Source organism: Xyrauchen texanus, chromosome 33 (assembly GCF_025860055.1).
Source record: "Xyrauchen texanus isolate HMW12.3.18 chromosome 33, RBS_HiC_50CHRs, whole genome shotgun sequence".
NCBI classification, from domain to species: domain Eukaryota; kingdom Metazoa; phylum Chordata; class Actinopteri; order Cypriniformes; family Catostomidae; genus Xyrauchen; species Xyrauchen texanus.
The window spans coordinates 1056865-1063395 of NC_068308.1; positions in this window are offsets into that span (position 1 = coordinate 1056865).

Sequence of the window (6531 nt, forward strand, 5' to 3'; positions counted from 1 at the left end):
CATTTTTTTTATAGTGCTGGCTTGAGTATGAGCAGGGGAGTCATTACACTGATAAGTAAACATCTTCAATTCAAATGTCTCAAACATATTAAAGATAAATTAGGAAGAGTTATTATTGTTTTAAATTCATGGAAAAAGTGTTATTTTGGCTAATATTAATGCACCTAACATTGATGATCAGGGCTTTTTTTATAAATCATGATGGGATGTTGCAAGCTGCTGGCACCCCTCATTATATAATATTGGGAGGAGACTTTAATCTTTTGATGGACTCCTTGTCGTTGATCATAGTGAAGCCCCCTAGAGCAATATTGAAACTTCACAGGATGTGTAAAAATCTTGATCTTACAGATATTTGGAGACTTTTGAACCCATCTGGTAGGGACTATAAAAAAAAATTATCAGTCCATAACATTTACTCTAGAAAATATTTTTTTAGTCCCTCATTTCATCTGTTGTTGATTGCTCAATTGGAAACATTTTAGTCTCAGATCATGCCCTGGTGAATTTAGAGGTTGTGATAGGGTGGAGGGCAGGGCCAGGTTGTGATTTTACACACCCGGCCCTTTATCAGGCTAATCAAGCCTCCGAGAGGGATAAAGGCTGACTGTGGACAGTGGTGCTACAGAGAGAGAATGTTTATGGGCAGCTGTGTTTGTGTCTTTTGGTTTATTTCCTTATTAAACTATTATTTATATTGTCAAGCCGGTTCTCACCTCCTCCTTTCCATTGAACTGCTTTACACTGGTGCCGAAAACCTGGAAAGGAGGAGGCGAGAACCGGCTTGACAATATAAATAATAGTTGGTCTTTATCCCTTTCTATGGCTTGATTAGCCTGCTAAGGGGCCGGGTGTGTAAAATCACGACCTGGCACCACCCTCTGCCCTGTCACAGAGGTGTTGCCACATACAGAGAAAAATAAATCATATAGTTGGCGCTTTAATGTATCCCTTTAACAAAATCCTGAATTCTAACAAATGCTAAAGGCTGAAATCTATTTGGAGACAAACAGGTCCTTGGTGTCCTCTGTGGGCTGAGCTGAAGCACCGAATGTTGTCTAATAGCAAAACTGACCTGATTGAAATACAGATATAATACTATTTTGTCACGGAAAGTGGAGTTTTGGCTATTCAGGGCAAGATAGTCATACTTTGAGTCGGGGTACAAGGCAGGGAAACCTCTGGCTAGATATATAAAACAGAAATAGTGTTTATCTACCATTCCCTCAGTGAAATCTGCTGGTGGTGAAATATTTACCTCGGCCATTGATATTAATAATGCTTTGAAAAATTCTATCTTGATCTCTTTAGTTTCACGTCTTTGTCTACTGATGAAGATATTAGAAACTTTGTGGAACCATTAGAACTTCCTAAACAGATGACTGAGCAAAAATATTCTCTTGATTCTGAGATAAGCTCCTTGGAGGAGCTTGGCAAGGTAATTAAGGCCTTGCCTACAGGCAAGTTTCTGTGGCCAGATGGATTTGCCACTGAATTTTTAAGATCTTATGCTACAGAATTGGCTACACTTTGCTAGAAGTTTATACGGAATCATTAAAGAAAGTAAAGCTTCCACCAACCATGACACAAGCCATGTCTGATTCTTAAAAAGGACAAAGAGTGGGGGCCTGTATAGCTAAGCAAGTGAAGAAGCTGACTACCACCCCTGGAGTCGCAAGTTCAGATCCAGGGTGTGCTGAGTTACTACAGCCAGGTCTCCTAAGCAATCAAATTGACCCGTTTGCTAGGGATGGTAAAGTCACATGGGGTAACCTCATTGTGGTCGCTATAATGTGGATCTTCCTCTTGGTGGGGTGCATGGTGAGTTGTCCATGGATTGAATATTCCATGGAGAATAGAGTGAAGCCTCCACACGCTCTACGTCACCACGGTAACGCGCTCAATAAGCCACGTGATAAGATGCGCAAATTGACATCTCAGAGTCGTCCTGCGCCAACTGGACTGAGGTGAGTCACTATGGGACCACGAGTGCATTGGGAATTGGGCATTCCCATTTGGGGAGAAAATCCCCCCCAAAAAAGACAGAGTCAATCGAGTGTAAGTGTTACCGTCCAATTTCCCTGAACCAGCTAGACGTTAAAATATTGTCAAAAATTTTGGCTAACCGAATAAGTTAAGATATGGCATCTCTTATACATATAGATCAGGTGGGGTTTATTCAGAGCCGCAGTTCTTCTGATAACATTAGGCATTTCATCAATATCATGTGGTCAGTGGCGAATTATCAGACTCCGGTCGCTGTCATCTCACTTGATGCCGAAAAGGCATTTGATATGGTAGAATGGGATTATTTATTGAAGATTTTGGAAATATATGGCTTCCGAAATCCTTTTATTGGATGGATTAAGTTACTTTATAGACACCCTGTAGCAGCAGTACAAACAAAAGGATACATTTCAGATTATTTTACTCTGGATAGGGGCACTCGGCAGGGTTGCCCTCTTTCCCCATTATTGTTCTGTCTTTCCCTGGAACCATTAGCAGCCACAATAAGGAAGGAGGATGATTTTCCAGGGGTGGTGGCAGGAGGTGTGGCTCATAAGCTTTTGCTTTATGCAGATTATATTTTATTTAGGGCTGTCAATCGATTACAATTTTTAATCAAATTAATGGTGTCCCGATTAATTAATCGCAATTGATCTATTTAAACATATATACAAATATTTGTTGAGAAAGCCCCTCAAATATATATATATATATATTTGGGCTGCACCCGACAAAAGATTTTCCTTGTTGACTAGTAGTCGTTAATTTTAGCCATTAGTTGTCTAGTCGTTGCAAGTTTATTGTATTAATTTAATTACTTTAATTACTATATATATGTATGTATATGTGTTGTGGGGCATCAGACAATTAATGGTTGAGTTCCAAGTCTGAGAAAGAATGTTATAAGTAAAATTGCTAACACTGTTCTACATTACAGAGAAATACTAAACCATAATAATGAGCCTTAAAAAAATATTAATTTTACAAGGGCAAACACGAGCAGCAGTGACACAGGCAAAAGTGGTAATGACCCTGAATGTGTCGGAAAAACCAGAAAGGAGACTGTCTGAACATTTTTTTAATTTATAGAGAAAAATACACATTAGGGTTGTGCCAACAGACAATGATCTCGGGGATCGACGATGGTCAGAGTGATCGCCAATAGCTGATGCATTTGACGATGTCAAGATGATATTTGGCTCATATTCCCGTAAATCTACAAAATGATTATTATCATTAGACTATTATCATTATCAAATTAATATTACAATAATTTGCCCGTAGACACACAGACACATGCTTGAAGAAACACACTTTATTATATTAAGAACAGATGACAGAAAATCCATCTTTGCGCATGTATGACGAGCTGATACAGAGGCGTGCAGTCTCGTGGAACACGCGCATCTAAAGATCTCACACTTTGTTTCTGTCTTTCAATTTTTTGTTTTTATGAGTGCTTCAAATGACCTTAGACATCTCAGTTCAGGAGGTACTTTGAGTTCAGTTCACTTTATTTCCACAGAGCAGTTTATTGTGAACGCAACTCCGCAGCCTGTAAAATAATACAAACTATATAAAGTAATAAAAAAACATGATCAATACTCGAACCATGGTTTATATTTCAGTGATTATTATCATCATTATAATTATTGTTTTTACATTTATAATTGTTTTTATGTCTTCATTTAAGTAATATTCCGCCATTATTTTAAGACGGATTCTTGCCTGACGGTAAATGGAAAGGTGGTTTATATATATATATATATATATATATATATATATATATATATATATATATATATATATATATATTAATGTGGCAGGGCGGAGGGCGGGGCCGGGTCGTGATCATACACACCTGGTCCCGTATTAGGCTAATCAAGCCTCTGAGGTTTAAAGGTCGACTGCAGAGGATCGTGCAGGAGAGAGAGGTCGTTAGCGGACATGTCCGTCATGTGTGTTTATGTCTTCTTTTAAGTTTATCATTAAACCTATATACGCCGTAGTAGAGTTCTTGCCACTACCGTCCACCTCAACGGAGCAGCCGCGGCCATCTGCTGGGGGACGAGGAGCCCAGCCGCCTAAAAGAAGACACAAACACAGATGACGGACATGTCCGCTAACGATCTCTCTCTCCCGCACGATCCTCTGCAGTCGACCTTTAAACCTCACGGAGGCATGATTAGCCTAATACGGGACCGGGTGTGTATGATCACGACCCTGCCCCGCCCTCCGACCTGCCACATTCCTCCCTCGTTCTCTCAGGCTGGGGAGCCCACGGCCTGACATACATCCCCCCCTTTCCCTTGGGGAGAGCGCGCCTTCTGCGCTGTCTGCCGGCAGGTCATCCCCGTCTACCTGGACGAGGGAGGGGACAAGGGGAGGGAAACAGAAATAATTAAAATGGGGGGTACTTCCTGTAGCAATGTAGTACCCCCCAAAAAACTGTAAAATTAAAAAGAGGGAAAAGGCCAACGCAGAGCGACAGTGAGAGGAGAGTACTCTCCAGTTCTCCAATACGCCGCAGCTTGTTCCTCGGCCACTCCTCCACCCTCTATCGGACGACAGCCACGCCTCTCCGGGTGGATCAGAGGCAGTCCTTCAGCCCCTGGCGGACGGAACACCCCGCCGCATTCTCAGGGAACAGAAGGGGTCTCCCTCGCCCCTGGCAGCGGTTCTCTCGGTCCAGGCGGTTGGCAGTGAGCCCCTCCCCGCTCGCGGTCGGCGGTCTTAAACCCTGCCACGTTTCAGCGGCCGGTAGGTGACTCCTGCGCCCCTGGCAGCGGCCCTGACTGCTCCAGGCGGTCGGCTAGGAGCCCCTTCTCCCCTTGTGGTCGGCGGCCATCGTCCTCTTTCAGGCGGCTGGGCTCCTCGTCCCCCGGCAGATGGCCGCGGCTGCTCCGTTTGGAGAACTCTACTACGGCGTATCCCTCCTCCTTCCTGGGCTTAAAATATGTCACAGGGAGTTGCCTCAAGCGGGAACTATGCCTGTGGAGCCCAAGCCCAACACAGAGCACTCGACTCATGGTGGGTCTGGTGGCGAATTCCTCCTCAGAATCTGCGGCCAGAGGTCTAGGGAGGAAGAGCGTCCGGGAAGCGAGAGCTTACTGGCTAACCTGGGAGAGAAGGCGCACTGGATCAGCTTGGTGAATTGCGCAAGGTGCACGTGGAACACCCGGTCGGCTGTTCCGTATTACCGAGTTCTACCGGCTCGGACCTGACAAAACACAGGACGAGACCGACTTAACCCTGAGGTTGTAGAACCTAGCAAAGGTGTTGGGTATTGCCCAGGTAATAATGCATCGGGAGGCAGAAGTGCGTCCCGAGGCTTGGGAAAGAGACTGAGGGGGAGGTCCTTTAGGGACGTCTTCAGAACTCGTCAGCACTGACAGTCGTGGGTCCGGAGGGGAAATGACTGCATCCGGGGAGCCGGGACTGTAAGACATTGGTGCTGGGGTGCCGTAAGAAAGGTGTGTGCCGGCTAGATGACCCAGGAAGTGAGGAAATCGCTCTTTTATTATCAATATGGGTAGCGCAGCCCGAAGGGGGTGCAGCAACGAAGAATAAGGGTTTTCCTCCCGGCCCTCCACCGGGGATGGAGTGGTCTTGGTACCAGCTCCGGAACAAACATCTGGCTTGAACCCCCAACCTTCTGGTCAGTAACCCTGAGCCTCAACCACTGAGCCACCACTGTTAAATATAGTTTTATACTTAGATAAATATACTTTATACTGAATGCAAGAACATAATGCATGTTTGTGTTGTGGTGTCTGCTGAAGGTTGTTTTCTTCAACTGTGCATTGCCCATACAGCTATAGTTTCAATTACTGCCCTCTGGAGTAAACGAATGGTACTACAAGCTTGCATTTCTCAGGAATCTTTCTTATTACGGTCCGGGGGCATTGCGATTAATTGCATGAATTTTTTTAACCCGTTATTTGTAATAAAATTAATCTCACTAAATTAACGTGTTAATCAACAGCCCTAATTTTATTATTTGTCTCTGAGAATTATTCATTCTAAATCCAAAGCTTTGGCTCTGACAGCATACTACCTGGTAACGGCTTTTCAGCCAGGTGGCTTCCAGTGACCCAAACAGGGCATCAAGTATTTGGCCATTTTACTCCCAGCAAATATGTGTGATTTAGTTAGAGTTAATTTGGACCCTTTAATAAAAAGGTTTATTCAAGTTATGTGTGCAGGTGGGCTTCATTACATTTATCTATGATTGGGAAGGTTAATGTTATTAAAATGAATTGTATTCCAAAATTCAACTTCTGCAGTCTCTCCCTATAGATGTACCCCTCTCTTATTTCAAGCAATTTCATACCATTGCTAACTCCTTCTTTTGGAATGGTAAATGTCCCAGATTACACTTCAGTATGTTGGATAGGCCGATTGACAAAGGGGGGCTAGGCCTACCCAAGATTTTGTTTTATTATTATTAATTCGGTCTCAGACATTTGGCTCATTGGTCACTTCCACCTGAGAGATGTTCTTGCCCCTATTTCACCATTGCAA